Source organism: Podarcis bocagei (genome assembly GCF_964188305.1).
Source record: "Podarcis bocagei genome assembly, chromosome: 10".
NCBI classification, from domain to species: Eukaryota; Metazoa; Chordata; class Lepidosauria; order Squamata; family Lacertidae; genus Podarcis; species Podarcis bocagei.
In genome coordinates, this window is record NC_138135.1 from 75689814 (window position 1) to 75713772 (window position 23959).

Here is a 23959-nt window from a genome sequence, read left to right on the forward strand (position 1 = left end):
TCAGTTTCCTACTAATTAAAATCTGTTTAACAAGAGGCTACAGCTTCTCTTCCCCGTCATCCCAAGTAATTAAAGTGAATTGTATTAGAGCAGTAACCTCCAGTGTCTGTAGAGCATTTCTTCAATAAGACTTGGAAATTGGGTAGCAGAAATGTGAAGTATAAAAACCTCCCTTGATGTTGCTTTTAAATCCAAACAGTTTACTCTGCTGTTCTCTGATTTAAACGATATGTCTCCAATCTAATTGCCACTTGTTGAGTGATGATTCAAATAGGATGCAAACCCTGAGGAGCAGGAAGCTATCAAGGATTATTTGTATCACTAAAAAGAGAGTCCCAGTTGGCCTGAATCCTTCAACTGAGTCTGCCAGATTCCGAAGCAGAAGGCTTTAGGTGCATAAAATCAGGCCTGGGCAACATAGAATTCATTGGCTAAATTCACTCACGAGCTGAGATTGTTCCAAATTAAGAGGGCATGGCCTGCTGATATGTGCCTTCTTTTTCCAAAATCAAATACTGTGAGGGAGGATAGTGGGGAATACAAAGCTTTGGGCATAAAGATGTGAAAGGGCAGCCTTCAGAGAGTTTTGTGGGGCACATCAAATCCAGCTCTTTGGGTCAGTTGAAATTAGGACTGGCGCTCCAATTCCTTGACTCACAAAGACTTCAAGGGAAGGCAGCAACATCCCTTTTGAAGAAGGAAGGAGGTGCTCTTTATATCTTCAGTCCTCTCTTTTCCCACTGTGTCCTCAGCAGGCAAAGGGAACAAACTGTTGCCACTGGCAGACCTCCCTCTGGATGTGAAAGCATCCTTCAAATTTCTTGAAGCAAGCGCAAGCAGGACAATGGTGTTCCTGCACTTGGGAGAGGTGAATTTGGCTCACCCCTTCCCCAGAGGAAGAGAATGGGGCTTGGACCTATGTGGGGCTGAGTCTCCAAAGGAAGCAGCAGACTGGCCTTCTCCTTCCATTTGTCTTTGGGAGTACCCTTCCTCCTTGTATAGTGTGGGCTTCAGGTGGTTTCTTTTCATGGGGCTGACTTGGAATTTGGGAAGCTCTTGGCTGGCACTTGGGACTCCCTGTTTTCACTTGCTTCACACTGCAGAGCATTTTGTCTTGGTTTGGCATTATTTGGCTGTTTGACGTTCAGTGCGGGCAGGTAAGGTAAGACCTTAATTCACTGCAGGGACCTTCAGTCATGGCAGCTGCTCCACAGGGCCTGGGAAACGCTGCTGAGCTGTATGCTGTTTCCTTGATGAAAGAGTTAACTGACAACAGAACCCTTTCAATCTGACCTGCATCCTGACACTTGAGGTCTCAGATTTCAGCAGTGCCCTGTGTGATGCCAAAATTCAGTGCCCCCCCTCACCTTCCAGTTTACATCATAGTTGTGGTACCCCTGAGTCTCTGCACCTGGTGCGACTGAACCGGTCATGCTCCCTTAAATCAACCTTTGGTCAACTTTTCTCAGTCCTTGGCTGGATGACTACTCCCCCCTCCCATGGAAGAGGTCAACATTTAAAGCAACTGGCTGAATTGTCAAATCTCCAATTCTACACCAGCTGAGTCCCTACCTGTCTGTGCACTGTGTCACCAGAGTGGTACATGCACTGGTTATCTCCTGCTTGAATTACTGCAATGTGCTCTACATGGAGCTACCTTTTGAAATGTGCAATATGCCAGAGATTTCTAAGACTTTTCTTGTTATTCTTTGGGAATTTTCAGAGGAATGCTTAATCACGGAGTGCCACTAGTTGTTTTCTAAATATTGCTTCTTGTTGCTTTCACTTGTGTTACATTCCAACCTTGCATTTTCTCCCATTAGAACAACCAGAGCTTTTTCTTTTTCTTTTTCCCCAGCCAGAATGCCCCAGAACGGCATTCCAGCCCCTCTCAGAGAGGGGCACCCCGAGTAAGTGGGGCAGATTGCCTCTTTTCCCAATCTCCACCACTCCTGCCTGCACAATCTCTCAATGGCATGGAAAGATCTAGCTGGGGGTGGAGATGGCAGGTGTGCGGGAGAAGCAGCAGCCTAATCTTCACACGTACAGCCCACCCACAGCTCGGCTGCCACGGCGCTTGCCTGCCTTCTCCTTTGGGGGAGACCAACTGCCCCAAGAGGAAAGGCACCTCGTGCAGGCTGGGGGAAGGCGGGCAAGTGCCATGGCAGCCAAGCCCACAGAGCCTGAAAACTAGTTAAATTACCTCATTAAGTCGGAGAAAAAATGTCATTGTGGTTTAAAAGAGGTGGTGATGAATGCTTTTGAGGTTCCCTTCTGCTTCAAAATTGGTTTGCCGTGAAATGGAGTGGAAGGGCTCATCATAAAACAGGTCCCCAGAGTCTTGTCAGGTACATTGAACTATGTGATTCTGTGTATTTTTATCCCACTCTACCCCCAAGTTCCCTCCCTTTTTTCTTCCTCACTACAACTCTGTGGCGTGGGTTAAGCTCAGAGTTCTGCTGCATAACTATGCATTTAAAGTGCACTTGAAGCCCATTCTTTCCCTCAAAGAGCTGTAGCCACTGCAGGTTAAGAGCGCAGTCTTAAGCAAATCTGCCCATAAGTTAGTTCCGTTTAGTTCAATGTGACTTTCTCTCAGGCAAATGTGTGCTGGATTTCAGCCTAAATCACCTTCCCAAAATCTCCTACACAATATTATAAAACCAGAACACTGTAGAAATTAGAAAATGGCACAGGGAGCATCATTTTTATTCTCTGCTACATATAAGAGGATTGAAGAAAGAACAGGACTGTCAGTGTTCACAAGCATCACTAATTTCTATTGTAGCAACAGAGTTTTTCTCCCTCTCTCTCTGCTGAATAAAGTGCTTGCATAAAATATAGCCACAGGTTTGAAATGAGACTTTCATGAATATTTACCACATCCAGCTTTTTCACACAGAAATGCAAGAGGGAGAGAAAGGTGTTTGCTGATGACACACATTAGCTCTCACCTACAATGTTAATAATCAGCTTCCAAATACCTGTGTGCCCCCGCCCCCCACTTTATAATGAAGATAAAGTCTCCAAAGCTTAGCATTAGCCTCTTGCCTTCAAATTTCACATTCTAATTCATCAACTATGACAATATGATGAATGCATTTCACATTAATGGCCTGTTCTTTGACATCTGAAGAAGTAAAAAAATGTCTGGTGACAGAAGAACCACATGGATGCTATTCTTATAGCCTCATCCCAATAAAAAGCGTGCAAATAAGAAAGGCTTACTAACACCACACCACAAGGCTTCTCTTTTTCTGTTTATGCTGACCAATTAATTCCTGTGTTCCTATGGGGAGGAAATGGGCTGGCATTGTTGCTACTGTTTAATCTATGGAGTTAGCTGCTCACCAGTCAATTGTTTAGACAATACAGCATAACCAATAATTTAATGCAGCAATGATCAGTTATTTGGGAAGGTTATTTAGCATACGGTGAGATGGTCCACCTGCGCTTCAAGGCTGCATGAGGTCCTTTCCCTGTGTGGGTGGAGGGAGCCCAGATGGAGAGAAGGATGGGATGGGATGGGATGGGTCAACTGGGAAGGAGGTAGGGTAAGAATTTACTTCTACACCACTTTCTTCCTTAGCCAGGCAAGCGACCACCTTTAAAATTAAACATGGAACCAAGGAAATTAATTCAAGCCCAGTATCCAAGAGGGACCCTTGGTAGATCTTGCAATAGGGCAGTGCTCAGCTTAACATGGTTGTTGAGGATGAACCACCAATTAAAAGGTCTGCCATGAGGAGCATCAGAACAAGGATTCACAGAAAGAATGATAAAACATCAAAACAACATTCTTGCCAAAAAAGTTGAAAAACATCTTCATGTATGCGACAACGGCTGCGAGAGTTCTGGTAGCACAAGGATGGAAGACTGAAGAAACCCCAACTAAAGAATCATAGCAAGAAAAATTGATGGACTATGCAGAACTGGCAAAACTGACATATAAACTACGGGACAAGGATAACTGTGACTTTAAGGATGAATGGGAACCCTTTACAAAGTATCTGAAGATGCAACAAAGTGAAATGGACTCCTTGGCAGGTTTTGAATAAACATTCACAAACTTTTTATTGATAATAATCAATCAGGTAAATAGTTTGAGGATCTATACAACTTTGAAACATGCAGAAAACAGCATTCTTAGAGAAACCAAAGACTGGAACTGAGGGAAGTTGGGGGGTGGGTGGGTTTTGTGTGGGAGGGGGGAAGGGAGGAAAAATGGAGGGGGGACAAGGATGATATGTTTTTGAATAATATGTCTTGTTATAATTTTGAATAAAACAAAACAAAAACACCCCATCAAAACAACATTCTTAAAACACAAGCATCCTTCTACATACATCAAGAAAGGTTACAGGTCATGAGAAGCACAACACATATGGCTCCATACCAGTATCTGCGTCCCACAATCGCCTTGGGGTGCCACCAGTGCCCCGGCCATTTGGTCTCAATTGTCACATTTCTAGCACTGCTCCCCTGGCAACAAGGCCTCCATCAGGCTGTTGACATTCCTTCCTTCATCTCATTCTCTGGCTTCTCCTTTCTTCCAGGAAGCTTCGGAGGATAGCTGTTTCGACACTTTGGTGCCAACTCATGAGAAACTTAGAATAACATCCTGGAGGGCCATTTGTGCCACTTTCAGAGTTAGATAGGGTTTCTTGTTTATGGCCTAGAGAGCATAAGATTGTAAATTGCAGGCCCACAGGAACCTCACACAGAAATCAAACCTTTCCTTTCGTGCATTCTATCTAAAATGTTAAATGCAATTAAAGTGAAACACTGAAGCATTCTTAAAATAAAAAAATGAACCCCTTGAGTCTCTAATTCCTATATCAGAAGGGGGCAAAATGGATGGATAAATGGAAGAAGAAAGGCAGACATAAAGGTGGTGCAGGAAGTGCAGGAGGAGGCAGAGTCAAAAGCGCAACTTGGTCCTCTGGATGCCTGTGTTGGAAAGAATGCTCTGCTTTCTCATTTTCATCGAAGTGTTGATTAGTCCTTTAACAGAGAGTTTTTTTCATCTTCAATGCTAATAACAAATTGGCAATCCAAATTGGTGAGAGATTCTTCTCCGTCAGCTGGCACTGACAAGCAGTGAATGTAAACATTGATTGAAGAACACGGCTTTGTTTCTGGAAGGTTACAACTGGAGCAAAACTGGAAAGGATTCAAGCGAGCTGACAGTGTTTATTGTCACCGTTCATTGTTCTCAAGGCTCTCTCTGCCCCTCCTGTCATGGAAGGAGCACAATTTGTGGATCTGCTGGAATCACCAGGGAATTGGGCCTCTCAAAGGGAACTGGACAACCTGGAATGTGACTCCTGTGATGACAGCAGCAAAGAGGATCCCTCTAAGCGAGCGGTATGTCATTTGATAAACATTATTGAACGTATGTGTCAAGGATACATTTTCAAAGAAATGTTAACGCAGCACAAACCTTCGTAGCTTGCAGGGCCACTTCTCCAGATGAAAGGAGTAGAACTGCCTGCAGAAAGGAAGTCGAAACGATATGTGTGCTCCTAGGAACCCATATTTGTAAAGGGGCATCTGCCTTATTACAAATAAGATGGGAATGACAGGGCATGCTGATTTACGAAGGGTAGTGACAAACTACTGGCCATTATAAAGCAACATGGAAGTGGTGTGAGCATTAAAAACAAATGTCTTTCCGTGCAGTAAGCATGGATTCACATCTCATCTGTGCCCATGCAACAGCTTCCTCTGCAACTTTAAGCATGACAACCAGGGAGAAGAATTCATAGTCTTTCTTCAGGTGCCAGATCACGCAGTCAGATTTCTGGATGTGTTCCTGCTCTGCCACCTCACTCTGGCGCAGTCGCTGGAATTGGTTCTTTTTAAAAATGTCATCTGGAGGTTTCTTGTGGACTGTTCAGTGAGGTTGAAATGTTTGCTCAGAGGGGTTTGTATTTCTGGATTTTTTTAATGCCATTTCTATTCCTGTTCGTATGTTTCTTTAAGTATAGCCCTGTTCTTTGACCATTGCTGACGGATATATTAGGCAAGATCTCATGTACAAAACCTCTGCTGACTTGAAATGCAAGTGTCACGAGGATCTGCATTTAGTCGATGGCATTGGAATCTCCTATGACTAGACAGGTGCTCATGCAAACACTCCTCAGATGTTGAGGAGGAGAACGGAGTTGCATTCGTCAACCATGTTTTTCCCACCCTCCTACCAACACTTGCACATACAACGTGCACATTGGCCACACCACCTGCCACTCATGCATTTGGCCACTGTGTGAAGAGGCCCCACCCGCCTACATGAATGGGGAACCTGATTGGTCCAGAATCTCTGCTTCCTCTTCACACACTGGCTGAACGCACAGCCAGCAGGGGCTGGGGCAGTGTGCATGGTGAGAGTGGGGGCATGGACACAGGACACAACCCCATCCACATATGAAGGGTCTTCATATGACTATCTCTTATCTTGCTCAAATTTATAAAGGAGCTCAGCTGGCATATGGTCTCTTGCAGAGCTTGGCGCCCTGATGTTTCTGTTGTTGTATGTGACTGTGTACCTATCATGGTTCTATTGCCAGTGCAATACTCAAAGGAACAGCATTCAAAGATACAGCTTGCTGGCAAATAGAGCCCACAGGACAGACCACCTGTTCTTGACATGATATAAGAAATGACATGGAGGAATGCTTCAGTTTTCTTCCAGATCTTATTCCATTTGCATAATGCCTTGACTGCTATTCTGTCTATTTAAAAGAAAAGAAGAAACTTCATTTGCCAGAGGAACATATGGAGAATGATACATTGTGCTAAATAACCTCTGACTTTAAATGTGTTCTGTGTAAGTAGCAGAAGAAGATGGGATACAGCAGGGAGAATGGACTGTACCACTTGGTTCATAATGGCAAACTCTAGCAATCACACTCTCCTGATTCATTAGATGAAGGGAGATCATTCAGGCTTGTTCATGTAAGACTCAAGCCTGATGGACTGCTACGTCTGATATGGGTCTATGTCTCCACTTCATAGGGCTGCATTTCTTCCATCCCATTATTGCTAATCTTTCCTAAAATGCAGTTTGGGCTTTGCTGATATTCTTCATCAGCCTAGGTCATGTTTCAATTACAGCCTTCTAGGGATAAATCCCCTTCCTTTTATGCGTTTTGTGATGGAGCCTTTTTCTAACATGAAATGTTACCTATGTGGTTAGGTTTTTTTATTGTTTTGCAATTGTTTCATAATGTCTGATATTGTAAACTGATGTTTGTGTATTTCATGATGTAATAGTAGGAATTGTTATTAATGTTATTATTAGCCCGCCCTCTATTGTTAATGTGCAACAATAGGATGATATTTTTACATGTTTGTTCTCTTTTGGGGAGCTGTCCTCCATCTGTCTCTAATGGCGTCTTTAGGGGGGCTGTAGAGAAGATTCATTCCTGCCCTTTCCCTCTGTCTTTGTCTACATTCAGCATGTCCACACATTCCATATTCACCTTACTAATAGAGAGAGGGCCTGTGCAACATCTTCCATAATCAAGTCATAGATCTAATTAATCCAATAATACTATAATTCAGGGGTAATAATGCCTCTTGCCTGTACACAACACTTATCCTTAACAATGAATGTGTGGTTTTTCACTTCTGGAATGGAAAGCCATGGATAAATGCAATGTCTCTAACCAGCCCCCTTCCTTCAGATGGTCTAGATGACATACACCGACAATGACATATGACTTTTGACATTCCAAGGGGAAGAGATGTAGCACTCTGACATGAGTCAGATGCTGCAAGGGAATAAAACCTTGCAAAGGTCAAGTTCCCCTTCAGAGTACAATGCCAACAACACAAAATCAAAAGGTTAGAGGAAAAATTAACCAAATATATTATTTGCCAGCTTGACACAAAGTAGCATTGCCCATTCTAAGCATTCAGGAGCTATTTTTCCAGTCTGAGCTGTAGTGTTTTCTTTGATCAGTTGCATCCATTTGAAACATGCAACGACATGTATCAGGGATTCCCAGAAACAGTTCCTGAATTTACTATTTTCTTGTGTTCAAAGCACTTTTCGGTTTCATTGTCAGCTTAAAGTAATCCTGCCTTATTTGGAAATCCGTCTCTTTCAGTTTCATTATTATGAGCCTAAAGGTACCTATTTTCTAGGACAATATTATCATTCATATGCATTTCTAACATTTGCAAGCAACAGCCCATAACACATTTAGTTAAACCATATATATATGCAGCTTTATTTTCCCATAAAATTGAAAGTCAGCATTAGCACCACCACAAAGGCCATTCTGTGAAGCTTGTCATAAACCTGAATGGACGTGTAGTTGATAAAAAGAACCCAAGACTCCATTAGCATAATACTGAGCTGGCCCTGTTGAGTTCTGTCAGTTCAGGATAGCATTCACAGGAAGTTAAACATTACTTTGAATGGGTAATTGTGAGGAGGTGAAAATGAAATAATATCAATGCTCCATAAAATACAATACAGTGACTTTCTCTAGAAGGCTAAATGATCAGCAGCCAGGCTTGACAATCCATACAATGGGCAGGATGTCAGAGGAAAGAAGGGCAAATTCATCTCCTGCACAGCTCTGCCCAAATTCAAAAAGGTGTGTGTGTGTGAGAGAGAGATAGCTTCCAATTGTTACACTTTTTTTCTGTTAACACTGGGCCATTCTGCAGGAGGTATGGTATAGTGGCTTCTGTGGTGTAGAGACACAGAATGAAATCCCTTCTCAGCTATGAAGCTCAATGTTCATAATTAGCTTCCATACAACTACTTCTCTCATCACATGTTGAAGACAACACTTGAATCAAGGGACCCCACAGACACTGCAGTCCTCTTCAAGGGTCTGTTCCTTGCACCTTCTTTCTTCTTTGGTGATCCCTCGTAGCCGAGTAAGATTGTCTTCCATGAACCCGGTTTTAACAGTGAGTAAGGGTTTACCAAGCGTGCCTTCCTCTTAGCACATTTCTCCCTTTCGTCCTGAGTTAGAGGGTCTTCAGAGTCCCTGACACCTTTGGTCAAGGCTGTTCTCCAATTGGAACGCTCGCAAGCCAGTGTTTCCCAGTTGTCAATGTTTCTACTGACGCGCAGCGCAAATTAATAATGCAGAGTTTTTAAGTGAAAGAATAAGAGCTTTACTGAGTTAAAATAAACTTCTTCATAAACAACATGGTTCCAAACAGTTTGACTGAGATTACATGTGATGAAAGAGTTGACGTTAAATTATATTATTTTAAATTAAATTATTTAAATGAAAATAAGGTTGGAAGGATTTGCTGAAAAAACGATTTGAATTAGAATACAAAATTGGGAGGTGTGAGGAGGTCAAGGAAATAAGTAAAGGAAGAAAGCTATGTAAAGGTTTAATCTGTTCTTTTTTTCTATAAAATCTTTTTTTGTTAATTGAATGTATTTTTATATCCTTTTTTTCTTTTTCTGTTATTGTTGTATTCTTTTTATATTATGTATTGTTCTTTTTTCTTTTTGAAACCTTAAACTTTGAATAAATATTATAAAAAAAGAGATTACATACTGACTCTGCTCACAACTGAGGCAGACTGACTCTGACTGAAATCTTACAGAGAGCAGAGAGAGAAACTGGCTGCTCAGTCACATGCCAGAGGGACTCCCCAGTTAGCCGTCAGGCCTGGATAACTTGACTAGGCCAAATGATTGTGCAGTCCCAGCACTTCCCAGCCTGCTTTGCTGCTTCTGCTCTCATGTGTCTTTGTCACATGACATATACTACATTTGTTTAGATTTGCGTTGAGAGCGTCTTTAAGCCTCTTTTGTTGTCCATCGGCATTATGCTTTCCAATTTTAAATTGGGAATAGAGTAGTTGCATCCAAACAACATGACCAGTCCAACGAAGTTGATGTTGAAGAATCATCGCTTTGACACCAGTGATCTTTGCTTTTTCCAATACACTGACATTAGTTCACCTGTCTTCCCAAGTGATATGTAATTTTTTTCAGAGACACTGTTGATGGAATCTTTTGAAGAGTTGGGGATGGCGTTTATAAGTAGTCCATGTTTCACAAGCATACATTAAAGTTGGTAGTACAATAGCTTTGTAAACAAGCATTTTGGTTTCCCTGCGAATGTCCCAGTCATCAAAAACTCTGTGCTTCAATTGGGAGAAAGCTGCACTCGCAGAGCTTAGGCAAAGCTGGATTTTGGCATCAGTGTTGGCCATTGTGGAAAGATAACTGCCTAGGTAGAAAAAATGATCGACATTTTCCAACGTTACACCATTAAGTTGGCTTTGTGGTTCTGTGGAAGGGTTGTTTTGTGCTTGTTGGTGCAGCACTTTGGTTTTTTGGATATTGAGTGATAGGCCAAGCTTTCTGTAAGCTTCTGTGAAGATATTTAGGATGGTTTGGAGGTCATCCTCTGAGTGTGCACACACTCCGTTGCCATCAGCATATTGAAGCTCTATGATGGAGGTTATGGTAACCTTATTCTTTGCTTTAAGCCTACTCAAATGGAAAAGCTTTCCATCTGTTTGATAAATATTATTTCTACCCCAGTGGGCAGTTTCCCTTCGACAATGTGTAGGATCACGGTGATGAACTTGGGGCGATAACACATCCCTGTTTAACGTCTGATCCCACTGTGAATGGTTCATTTTGAGAGCCATTTTATCTGCAATTGTTGCCATACTATCATGTAGAAGCCGAAGGATGTTCACAAATTTATCCGGGCAGCCGATTTTCAGAAGGACAGTCCACAGGGCATTACGATTTACAGTGTTGAAGGTCTTAGTCAGGTCAATGAATGCCATATACAGGGGTTGGTTTTGCTCTCTGCATTTTTCTTGAAGCTTTAGAGCAGTGAAAATCAAGTCCACTGACCCCTAGAAGGGGCGGCGGCACTGTAGTCCTCTTCAAGGGTCTGTCCCCCACACCAACAGGATTACAATTGAAGGAAGAGAGTGGAAGTATGTTTGCTAGTTGAATCTCCTCTGTCACATCCTTAGTTGCTGCTTCTACTAGCCCTTCATGTATTGAATCATAGAGCAATATATCATAGAACTGTAGAGTTGGAAGCGACCCCAAGGGTCATCTAGTCCAAACCCCTGCAATACAGGAATCTCAGCTGAAGCATCCATGACAGATGGACATCCAACCTCTGTTTTAAAACCTCCAAGGACGGAGAGGGCACCACCTCCCAAGGGAGTCTGTTCTACTGTCGAACAGGTCTGACTCTCAGAAAGTTCTTCCTTAGTCTGATTCTCCTTTCTTGTCACTTGATGCCATTGGTTCAAATCCTGTTGGAAGGGGAACATCTGGGTGCAAAGTTTGATCCCTGCAGTGGGCTTCTCACAGGGTTTAGACTCCATGCTTCCGCTTCCCCTCCAACAAACAGAAGGTGGTGGGCCTTAGGAGACTTGTGCTAAAGCCTCTGGACAAGGCTATAAGAGAGAGTGGAAGGTTCATGAATAATAATAATTTATTATTTATATGCAGCCCCTCAGATTGGGTTGCCCCAGCCACTCTGGGCGGCTCCCAACAAAAAAGAGTAAAAACACAATACAACATCTCACTTTAAAATTTCGCTGAACAGGACTGTCTTCAGATGTCTTTTAAAGATCCCATAGCTGTTTATCTGTTTAACATCTACAGGGCAGGCACCACTACCAAAAAGGCCCTCTGCCTGAACATTCCAACACACCTGGAAACAGAGAATGTTTGCTATAAATCTTCATTCATAATCTTCAGATCATTGGTATACTCAGAATACTTAGATCAGAATCCTGAGACCGGTAGGTATAGGGTGGTATACAAATTAAACAAACAAACAAACAAACAAACAAACAAACAAACAAACAAACAAACAAGTAAAAGATCACTCTTCCCCAACCTGGTCTTCTCTGGGTGTTGTTGGGTTCCCATCAGTCCCAGCTAGAATGGACAATGGTCAGAGATGATTGGAATCATAGTCCAAAACACATGGCAAGCACTAGCTTGGGAGAAACTGCTTTAGATTTCCCAGTAGCAAAACTGTTTAGTTTACAAGGCTTCCTAACAGTTCTGGTGATGCCTGGAACTCTTTTTAACCTTATGAAATTTTGTAATATTACAGTTTCAAGATTTTGGAATTACATTTAGTTGACCTGTAGAGATTCAGCGCTCATTTCTGATTTGCAGAATTGGGAGGGGGGGTGGGATTGTTAGTATTATTCTTATTATAGAGTTTCAGAACAGACTTTAAAATGGCCTTAATGTGTTCCCCGCAGGGAGAAAGGGTAGAGGTTGCATCACAATATATTTTCTTGGAAATGGCAGAAGATGGATGGAGAGAGGTGAAAAAATTGATGACTTCAGGAGGGGGAGTGGATTGAATGATGGATGAGGAGGCCAGAGAGGATTTTACATATTGCTGACTAAGGCTGAAAAACTTCAAATAAATCTCTCCTTAAGTTGTTGCTTTGTGCTTGGCTGACTGAAACGCAGCGGGTCCGGTTCTTACAGTCCCTCCTGGAAGTGTGATTCTCCATCTAAAGTCTATAAGAGGGATTCCTGCGAGGATTATATTGAGCTGGATCCAATCAAGTACTTGAGAAATTAATAGGTGTATAATTACAAAATCCATCACTATTTTTACATCTAAATTGAATTGCTTTTGAAGACTTGATTGAGGCCTGTTCTCTGGAATGGAAACGCAGTGGTGGAGCACAGTGTGCGATTTAAGGCTGTAGGTGCAGAAAATGAGCGCAACCAGGAGTAGGATGGGCAATAAGCTCTCTCGCTGATATGCCTGGTTTCTTTTACTTGCAGAAAGTGTTCCTTTGCTAATGTGGAGAAGCATTTAAAAAGTTCACCCCCACCAGGAATCTGCTTGCTTGGGATTCTACCACCTCATTCTGCTGCCTCCGCTGGGCTAAGTATCTTATGATGTGGTGGATTGCTGGCATAAGACTCTAAGCCTGGATCAGCCAGAGATAGGCTGGCCTAACTCACCCATCCCGGCTCAGCTGGGGCTCAGAATGTATGCCACTACAAGTCCCAAAGGTGGAACATAAGGGACAGGATCATGCAGGAGAAACTAGCACTGGATCCTAAGCCTGTTCAGCTTGGTCACATCCTTTGGCAACCTGACATAAGCTGGAAAAAGGAGAGGCATAACTCAAATCACACAATGAAAGACAATGGGGAGAACCCCGTCCTCAGAACTCATCTGGCCCGGGCTCATCTGGCAATCCTGTCCACACAGCTATAAAACAGCAACTGTCAACTCTGTCTCTCATTTATTCATGGGTTACATCAGCTAGGGAGGCTACATTCCTATGGGATAACCAGCCTTATATAATCAACATGCACGAAGGAGTTAATACCATAGAGTAAGCTGTCCTGCCAGGCTTAGCCTAGGTCACTTCCCCTTACCTTGGGAGGAAATGGGTAATTAATTCTCTGTTCACCCTCAGTCTACCTGAGAAGCTCAGTGCGTGAAAAGATTTGAGCTGGTTGCTCCAGCAAAGGCTGCTTGGTTCTCACAATCCACTCTTGAGTTCCTATACCAAAAATTTAGGAACTTGCACTAAGCTAAGTTTTACTTTTCTAAAGCACATGAATCTGACCTTGCCAAACATGTAGTCTTTTTCCTATGCTGGGGGAAGAGGGAAGCTTCGGAAAGGAATATTTTATGGGGGCAGTTTGGATCTCACTTTAAAGAGCACCTTTTAAGTTTTTACTGCCTCTATTTCCATGCTTTGCTTTGCTGCATATTTTGTTAAATCTCTGCTGGAGTTCTCTCACCAAAGAGTACTTACCCCAAACTTGGATCTTACATTCCAGGAATTCTCCTTTCCACTGCTAGGAATCCCTAATCTCCGCCTCTGGCCCAAAACTCGAAGAAACCCCCAATGTGGGACAGACAATACCAGCAGGAATCACAGAATCACAGAATTGTAGAGTTGGGAGGGACCACGAGGGTCATTTAGTCCAACCCCCCCTGCAATGCAACCCCCCCTGCAATGCTGGCTGCTGCTCTAAAGTTCAACAGGACATGTGAGAACTCCACAAGTCCTTCCATGTGCCAGAGACTCAGGAGCAGGAAAGGGTCCATCACAAAGAATGGAGCCAAAATAAAATTTGTGGGCTTCTCCAAGTAATTCCTGCATTGGAGGGGACTGGACTGGATGACCCTGAAGGTCCCCTCCAACTCTACAATTCTATGATTCTATGATTCCCATGGCACCTTCATTAAGAACAGAAGTGGAATGGAGTACCTAGTAAAGGTAAAGGTACCCCTGCCCGTACGGGCCAGTCTTGCCAGACTCTAGGGTTGTGCGCTCATCTCACTCTATAGGCCGGGAGCCAGCGCTGTCCGCAGACACTTCCGGGTCACGTGGCTAGTGTGTCAAGCTGCATCTGGTGAGCCAGCGCAGCACACGGAACGCCGTTTACCTTCCCGCTGGTAAGCGGTCCCTATTTATCTACTTGCACCCGGGGGTGCTTTCGAACTGCTAGGTTGCAGGCGCTGGGACCGAACGACGGGAGCTCACCCCGCCACGGGAGCTCACCCCGCCACGGGGATTCGAACCGCCGACCATGCGATCAGCAAGTCCTAGGCGCTGAGGTTTTATCCACAGAGCCACCCGCGTCCCCCGGAGTACCTAGTATGCTGTTTCAATTGCAAAATACCTGGTCATTTGTTTCTGGGAATCAATATCACCTCTTAGGTATAATAGCTTCAGCAGAGTCATTTCTTGCCAAATAACTGAGTCCAAGAGAAAAGGGGCAGCAGGGAATGCAGAAATGGATTCCATGTACTTATCATTTTCTTTGTCACTCCTCTCATGTTTAGCAGAGCCCATTCCATAAAATGAGGCCATACTGCCATAAGGAGGGCCAAATTCTGGCTTGACTCAATGTAAATAGAAGCAATCACTTATTGTACTTTCTGCATTATGGATCTCTTCATATTCTACAAATATACTTTTAAAAAAGCAACCTTTCCTTTGCATAATAATAATAATAATAATAATAATAATAATAATGTATTATTCATATCCCGCCCATCTGGCTGAGTTTCCCCAGCCACACTGGGCGGCTTCCAATCGAGTGTTAAAAACAATACAGCATTAAATATTAAAAACTTCCCTAAACAGGGCTGCCTTCAGATGTCTTTTAAATATAAGATAGCTGCTTATTTCCTTCACATCTGAAAGGAGGGTGTTCCACAGGGCGGGCGCCACTACCGAGAAGGTCCTCTGTCTGGCTCCCTGCAACCTCACTTCAAATCACATTTCTTTCTTAACAGGGAAGAAAATTTGTATTTGACTTTGCATTCCCAACACTCACCAGGGCGATTGGGATTCTCCTCATGGAGACAGAAATTTGTGTTCCATTCCCCACAAAAATGAAATGAGCCAAGAGAAAACGCAGGTTCAATTTTGTGTGATCATCACTGTTCAGTGCTCTGCTGCAGAATGAAATCAAGTTGATAACCATTCCCTCATAGGGAGAGGCATGTAACAGCTAGTGAGACACCTTGGGTCAGTTCAGAATATGATGTGGGTTCCTGCACGTTCTCCTCCTTCCCCACCCATTCAGATCTGCTAGTTGATCAGTTCTGCACATGATCTGTTCCTGGTTTGCAACTCTGGTTGGGAAGGCAAGGGAATGGCCTTCTTCTCCTCCCCCCCTGCAGCTCCAGCACCACTCATCCCCAAAACTCTGCTGCAGGGGGGCGAGGACAGGGGAGCAGAATGGGGGAGAGCACACAGGTGGAGAGGAAAAGGAAGTCTACTCAAAGTTTACATTCAGACATACTTAATTTTATTTGTATACCACCTTCCCACAGTTCAAACTATGCTCAAGCTGGCTTACAACATGAAAAAATACGTAACCACAACATAACAAAAGTAGTCATAATAAATAAAATATTGAAAAATACAAAACCAAACTGAACAATTTCCACATAAATCACAACAAAATTGACACATCGAAAAGGACATCTGCCTAGGCATCCACATGTATTATTATTATTATTTGATTATTTGATTTACGGCATAAAATTACAAAAGGAAAACACAAAATACCCGTCATTGTCATTATTCTTATTCTTAATATACATTGCTATCATTTTGTTACAAAACATCTGCTTTCAAACTCAAACCCAATACTGATGCCTGGTTCTCTGAAACAGAAACTGGCATGGGCTCCACCACACCGGAAGCCCTGATAATAATTTCCATGAGCGGTCAGGAGAAACGGGAGGGCAGAGCTGTATCTTCACGAGTTCTGTCTTTTGGTGACAGAAGAGAGGTAAGATATAAATGTAAGCAAATAATAATAATAAAAAAGAATAACATTCTGTATGTGGCTCCCGGCTCCCACTTGCAGCAGGAGCAACAACATCTTCTGAGGAAAGAAGGAAGGATAGTTATTACTGTTTCCTAGTTAGTTGTTTCCTAGTTCTGCTGAATCTCTCAGCAGCCTTTGATACAATCGACCATAACATCCTTCTGGACCGTCTTGAGGGGCTGGGAGCTGGGGACACTGTTATACAGTGGTTTCGCTCCTTCCTCCTGGGCCGTGTTCAGAAAGTGGTGGTGGGGGATGAGTGTTCAGACCCCTGGGCCCTCACTTGTGGGGTGCCTCAGGGTTCTGTCCTCTCCCCCATGCTTTTCAACATCTACATGCAGCCGCTGGGAGAGATCATCAGGGGGTTTGGACTGGGTGTCCATCAATATGCAGATGATACCCAGCTCTACCTCTCTTTCAAATCAGAACCAGTGAAGGTGGTGAATGTCCTGTGTGAGTGTGTGGAGGCGGTTGGAGGATGGATGGCGGCTAATGGATTGAAGTTGAATCCTGACAAGACAGAAGTACTGTTTTGGGGGGACAGGGGGTGGGGGATTCCCTGGTCCTGAATTGGGTAACTGTGGACTTCCGGGTTGACGCGATCTGGAAATGGCGGATTCCCTCCGAGCTGCGGAGGGAATCGGCTCTACTGAGGACGGGTCTTTGCCGCGCCGGCGACGCGGGGACCCTTAAAAACCGCAGGCGCGGAAGCCTGCGGACTGAAGACTCGGCGGGTGCCTTAAGCGCCCCCCCTGATCCACGAAGAGCCTTTTTAAAGGCTGCGGAGAAGATACGGGGGTGGCGTGGCACTGAGAGTCGACCGCTACCTCGGTGGAGCGAAGCCGCGAGCCATGACCAGAGAGCGCTGACTTTCTTCCTTGAAAATCTGGACTGAAAGAATTACCCGTGAGTAAGACGGATTGGGACTTTAAAAATTTTACCCTGAATTGGAGACGACCGGGGTGTGTGCTAAAAGGAAGTCCGCACACCCCCCCTTGCAGACGATCTAAGCAACGACATAAGAACTAAGCTGGAGAGCCTACCCTTGGTGGGGTGAGTTAAAAAGGACACTAACTTTCAAGATTTAGCTAAAGGAAATTTTGTGCTGGAGAGTGGAGTTTTGGAGACCTTCTTTATGTTTTAAACAACCCCCCCTCCCGGGCTCAGGAACGTCCTGCCTTTGTGCCTGTGTAAGAGCTGCAGTTTAAAGTGGAAAAACGGGCAGTTTAAAGTGGAAAAATCACTATCTAAGATCCCTCTGGATTAAGACGAGTTATAATTGAGCCAAAATTGTTGGAAACAAAGTAATAATAATAAGCTAAAGGACTGTTGGAGAAAAGACTAATAAGTAACCAGATTCCCCCTAGGGGGAATTCTGTGAAACTACAATGGATACAATGGCTGTGGATGGAAAGTTACTAGTGGAAATCGAAAGGATTTTCAATTGGTGGGAATCTTACAAGAGCAGAGCTTAGCCATGAATAAACAACTTATCACTATGACCTTGGGAACAGGCAACTCTGCTGTTTGTATTGAGGACTTGAATGAGAAAGAATCCACAGCGGAATGGGAAACAATGTCTACAGAGGTGGAAGAGACTAAACAAGAAAAAGAGAAAGTAACCTTGGGAAGCAACAACCAAAAGCTGACATCTGTGGAACACAAGCAAGGAGACTCTGGGAACATATCTACCACAAGTCTGCGAAAGACGCAGAAGAAGAAGGAGGAGGTTCTGGGACAATATGGAATACAGGAACTTAAAACAAAGAAATATGATTGGGGCCTCCGTTTGGACTTTGATTTTGAAGATACAGGCTTTGTGGAAATTCTCCAGCAGTTGCTTTCAAATCTCCTTGTGGCAAAAGAATATACTTTGATGGTGGAAGATCTTTTTCCAGACTCGACGACTGACATAAAGGACTACCAACAAGACCGGCGGAGAGGCACTGAAAGAGACTTGAAAGCCTCGGACGTGAGGAACCCAGGCTGAGAATTTTGACTTTGGATTTTTATTGGGAAGGGACAAAAACCGGGGATGGGAGGGAGGGAAGAGGAGATTCTTAAAAACTCTTAAGACTTTTAGGTTTGGTTAATATGACTTTTAATTAAGATAAAATGAAAAATTGATGGAAGAGAACTTAAGTCCAACTTAGGAAAATCAATTTTTTTTATTATTATTAGAAAAGAGGTAATAAAATGAATAAGATGGTTAAGAGGAGAAATACCAACTTGCTGATATAATCTTGGGAATTGGGATGCACGAGGGGGGGTGGGGGGAAGTCAGGGAACAAGGTTATGAAACGAGGATCTGCTGAATTTATACATGTTTGTGTCTTGTGTTATTTTTGTGTCTGTATTGTCTTTATAAAAGCGGAAAACCCAATAAAAATTTTCTAAAAAAAAAAAAAATGAATTGGGTAACTGTGCCCCTGAAGGACCAGGTGTGCAGCCTGGGAGCCATTTTGGACTCACAGCTGTCCATGGAGGCGCAGGTCAATTCTGTATCCAGGGCAGCTGTCTACCAACTCCACCTGGTACGCAGGCTGAGACCCTCCCTGCCCGCAGACTGTCTCGCCAGAGTGGTGCATGCTCTAGTTATCTCCCGCTTGGACTACTGCAATGCGCTCTACGTGGGGCTACCTTTGAAGGTGACTCGGAAACTACAACTAATCCAGAATGCGGCAGCTAAACTGGTGATTGGGGGCGGCCGCCGAGACCACATAACACCAGTCTTGAAAGACCTACATTGTCTCCCAGTACGTTTCCGAGCACAATTCAAAGTGTTGGTGCTGACCTTTAAAGCCCTAAACGGCCTCGGCCCAGTATACCTGAAGGAGCGTCTCCACCCCCATCGTTCTGCCCAGACGCTGAGGTCCAGCGCCGAGGGCCTTCTGGCGGTTCCCTCATTGCGAGAAGCAAAGCTACAGGGAACCAGGCAGAGGGCCTTTCCGGTGGTGGCTCCCACCATGTGGAACGCCCTCCCATCAGATGTCAAAGCGATAAACAACTACCTGACATTCAGAAGACGTCTTAAGGCAGCCCTGTTCAGGGAAGTTTTTAATGTGTGATATTTTAGTGTATTTTTGGTTTCTATGGAAGCCTCCCAGAGTGGCTGGGGAAACCCAGCCAGATGGGCGGGGTACAAATAATAAATTATTATTATTATTATTATTATTATTATTATTATTATTATTACTACTACTACTACTACTACTACTACTACTGCCATTGTTGATGGTGAGCCCCACCCCTGAGAAAATGTCGGCGAATGTCTATTCCTGCTGGAGAAATTAAGAGAAATTTAAGATTTGACCACAACACAAAGCTGCTGGATGAGGCCAATGGTCCAACTACTGCAGCATCAATAATAATAATAATAATAATAATAATAATAATAATAATAATTTATTTGTTTTTTATAAAATAATATTTATTATTTTTACAACAGTTTAAACACAACACTACAAAAAAAGAAACAAGAAAAGAAAGAAAGAAAAAAAACACAATACAACACAGTACAGAAACACTACAAAACACTAACACATAAGATTAACAAAACAAAACAAAAACCATTTAAGACACAAAACAATTTCAATATCCCAACTTTCATTCACTTATTTCCATGACCTCCTCACACCTCCCTTTTTGTATTCCACTTCTGTTAATTGTTTCAGCAATTCCTTTCCATCTTCCTCTGTTTTCTATCCTATAATTATCCTAACACATTCTAACCTTATTTTTCCCTTTAATACTCTATTAATCTATTTATACTTAATTCCTTATAGCCTTTCTACTAAAGCCATATAACTTCATTCCAACATTTTTCTAACATTCATTAATTTTACAGTATTTCTGTAAATAGTCTTTAAACTTTTTCCAGTCTTCTTCCACCGACTCTTCTCCCTGGTCTCGAATTCTGCCAGTCATTTCCGCCAATTCCATATAGTCCATCAACTTCATCTGCCATTCTTCCCGGGTGGGTAAATCTTGTGTCTTCCAATACTTCGCGATAAGTATTCTTGCTGCTGTTGTTGCATACATAAAAAAAGTTCTATCCTTCTTTGGCACCAATTGGCCAACCATGCCCAGGAGAAAGGCCTCTGGTTTCTTCAGGAAAGTATATTTGAATATCTTTTTCATTTCGTTATAAATCATCTCCCAGAATGTCTTAATCCTTGGGCATGTCCACCAAAGGTGAAAGAATGTACCTTGAGTCTCATTACATTTCCAACATTTATTGTCGGGCAAATGGTAAATTTTTGCAAGCTTGACTGGTGTCATGTACCACCTATAAATCATTTTCATTAAATTTTCTCTTAGGGCATTACATGCCGTGAATTTCATACCTGTGGTCCATAACTGATCCCAGTCAGCCATCATTATGTTATGTCCAACATCTTGTGCCCATTTAATCATAGCTGATTTCACCATTTCATCCTGAGTGTTCCATTTCAACAGCAAGTTATACATTCTTGACAAATTCTTAGTTTTTGGATCTAACAATTCTGTTTCCAATTTTGATTTTTCCACCTGGAAACCAACTTTTTGTCCAAATTGTATGCCTCCATTATTGGGTAATAATGGAGCCAATCTTGCACTTTATTTTTCAATTTTTTGAAGCTCTGCAATTTTATTCTGTCACCATCTTGTTCCAGAATTTCCCAATATTTCGGCCATTTGGCCTCCATATTGAGTTTTATCTGTGCCTTCGCTTCCATTGGAGACAACCATCTTGGGGTTTTCTTTTCTAACAAATCCTTATATCTTACCCAAACATTAAACAATGCTTTTCTAACAATATGATTTTTAAACGCTTTGTGTGCTTTTACCTTATCATACCACAAATATGCATGCCAACCAAATACATTATTGAAGCCTTCTAGATCCAACGCTTCAGTGTTTTCAAGAAGCAGCCATTCTCTCAGCCAGCAAAAAGCAGCTGATTCATAATAAAGTTTAAGGTCTGGCAGGGCAAATCCACCTCTTTCTTTGGCATCAGTTAATATCTTAAATTTTATTCGAGGCTTCTTGCCCTGCCAAACAAATCTGGAAATATCTTTCTGCCACTTCTTGAAACAATCCATCTTATCCAAAATTTGCAATGATTGAAACAAAAACAACATCCTTGGCAACACATTCATTTTTATCACAGCTATTCGGCCTAGCAGTGATAACTTCAAATTTGTCCATATTTCTAAGTCCTTTTTCACTTCTGTCCAGCATTTTCCATAATTATCCTTAAATAGATTCACATTTTTGGCAGTCATGTTAACCCCTAAGTATTTCACTTTCTTAACCAATGTTAGTCCTGTCTCCTCCTGAAATTTCTCTCTCTCATTCACAGTTAAGTTTTTCTCTAAAACCTTAGTTTTCATCTTGTTCAGCTTAAAACCTGCTACCTGTCCGAATTCTTGAATAAGTTTCAATACCCTTTTGGTACTAGATTCTGCCTCCTGTAAAGTCAATACTAAGTCATCAGCAAATGCTTTCAGTTTGTACTATTTAGCTCCCACTTGTATACCTTTAACCTCTTGATCCTTTCTAATCATATTTAACAAAACCTCGAGGACTGATATAAAAAGCAATGGAGAAATTGGGCAACCTTGTCGTGTCCCTTTCTCAGTCTTAAACTCTTCTGTCACTACATTGTTCACAATTAATTTTGCCTTTTGTTCAGAATAAATTGCACCTATACCATTTTCAAAGCTTTGACCTACCCCCATCCCCTGTAGATTCTTCTTCATAAAACTCCAAGAAATGTTGTCAAAGGCTTTCTCTGCATCCACAAATACCCAAACTGCCTTAGTATTGATATTCACTTGTAATTTTTCTAGAATATTAATTATACTCCTCGTATTGTCAGACAAATGTCTGCCCGAAAGAAAGCCCGCTTGATCTTTATGAATTTCTTCTGCTAACACCTTTTTTTAATCTTTTGGCCAAAATGTCTGCAAAAATTTTGTAATCCACATTAAGCAACGATATGGGGCAGAATAATAATAATAATTTATTTATACCTCACCCATCTGGCTGGGTTTCCCCAGCCACTCTGGGTGGCTTCCAACAAAATATTAAAATACAATAGTATTTTAATTCAGATATTAAACATCTTGTTCTCACAGTGGGAAACTGCGAGAGAGATTTGGGGGATTCAAGGATGGAGGCTCACACCAAATCCCCAATTGGTCAGGCTTTATTCAGGAATCCAGGATGAGGTTCAAAGACTCTGCTTTCTATTATGACACACTCTATATTGAAAAAATGTGCGTCATCTTGGCTGTTTCACCATCACCATCCACCTTAGGCCAACTCATTGCTTCACCATCTCTTCATCTGACTACGGTCCTTGAAAGCTCAACCCATTTCTGTTGTATCTTTCAGAGCCCTCCTTGTTCCTTACATGGAATTGTTTCTCACTCTAACGTTCAGTCTTAACTGGTTCTTACCAATTCTGTGGCCAGGCTGCACTCTTGTGCATGTGGCACTGGCCTCACAGATAATGTGCTTTGCAGAAATTCCACATCTGCACCTGCAAGTGGGGCCGAAACCCAAGGGCACTCTTTCTCCTGTGGCTTCCAGCAGCTTGTATGCAGAAGCACTACTGCTTCCAACAGGGGAGGCAGAGCAGAGCTGCTACTACTAACCACTGTTAGCTTTATCCTCCACCGATTTGTCCAATCCTCATTTAAAGCCACCCAGGTTGGTGGTCATCTCTATTGCTAGTGGGAGCAAAGCCCAGGGTCCTTTCTTTTATCTGTTCTGAATCTTCCAACATTTGACTTCATTGGATGTCCATCAGCTCTAGCATTATGAGAGAGGGAGGAAAAACTCTTCTCTCTCCACTTTCTCCATGCCAGGCATAATTTTATAAACTTCTGTAAATATCCCACCTCTCAATTTCTCAAGGAGGGTAGAGACTTTCAAGAGACTATCTGCACACAGCTCTAGCCCATTGTGAGTGATACTAGATATCATGACAGAAAGGAAGCTGCAGATGCTATTTCAGGCAGCCTTGCAGTATATTCTTCTATGCATATTATTGTTGGGTATGCAGGCATCAAGCTACCGATTTGTAAAGTAGCAGAGATTGTTCATTTTGAAGTCTGATCTCCTCTCGGAGCTGCTGGTCTGCCTATCCTTCAAAAGTGCCAGTTCTAGCATTTGCACAGGTGTGGGAGGGAGGGAGTTGAAATGAAAACCTGGTCTGTGGAGGCAGCAGAATAAATTGTACCACTTCAGACTTTAAGTGAAGGATCATATTTTTAAACCCTCCACTACATTGCAAGCAAGCAAACCAAACCACCTTTGCAATAAGAAAGCTAGTATAGCATGAAGCTGGGCCCCAAATTCTTTTCCTGAGGTGGTAGCTTTCTATACCCTCCTTGCAGGGATTGTTACAAAAATGGCTGCCTTGTCTCTTCTGAAGTTCACTCTTGTGTACATAAGCAAGAACCTCACTTCCTCACTCATGTTCTCATCTGATTAGCAGTGGCCCAGAGTTCTCCTGTGGATCTTCAGCTCCCACTGCCATCAGGAAGGAAGGAAGGAAACACAGAAATGAAATAAGCCAAGAGAAAGCACGGATCCACTTCTGCAACATCACAATAAAATGTGTTGCCTTATCGGGAGAGATACATTATA

At 42.6% G+C, this 23959-nt stretch overlaps 1 protein-coding gene across 1 annotated transcript in view; it reads left to right on the plus strand.

Annotated features, from left to right (window-relative positions):
* Positions 1 to 5241: 5241 nt before the first annotated feature.
* GRM3 (glutamate metabotropic receptor 3) overlaps positions 5242 to 23959 on the plus strand; it is a 148585-nt gene continuing 129867 nt past the window's right edge. The window contains exon 1 of the mRNA XM_081210680.1: positions 5242 to 5367. The gene's annotated coding sequence lies outside the window, so the exon portion shown is untranslated. The remainder of the gene's footprint in view (positions 5368 to 23959) is intronic.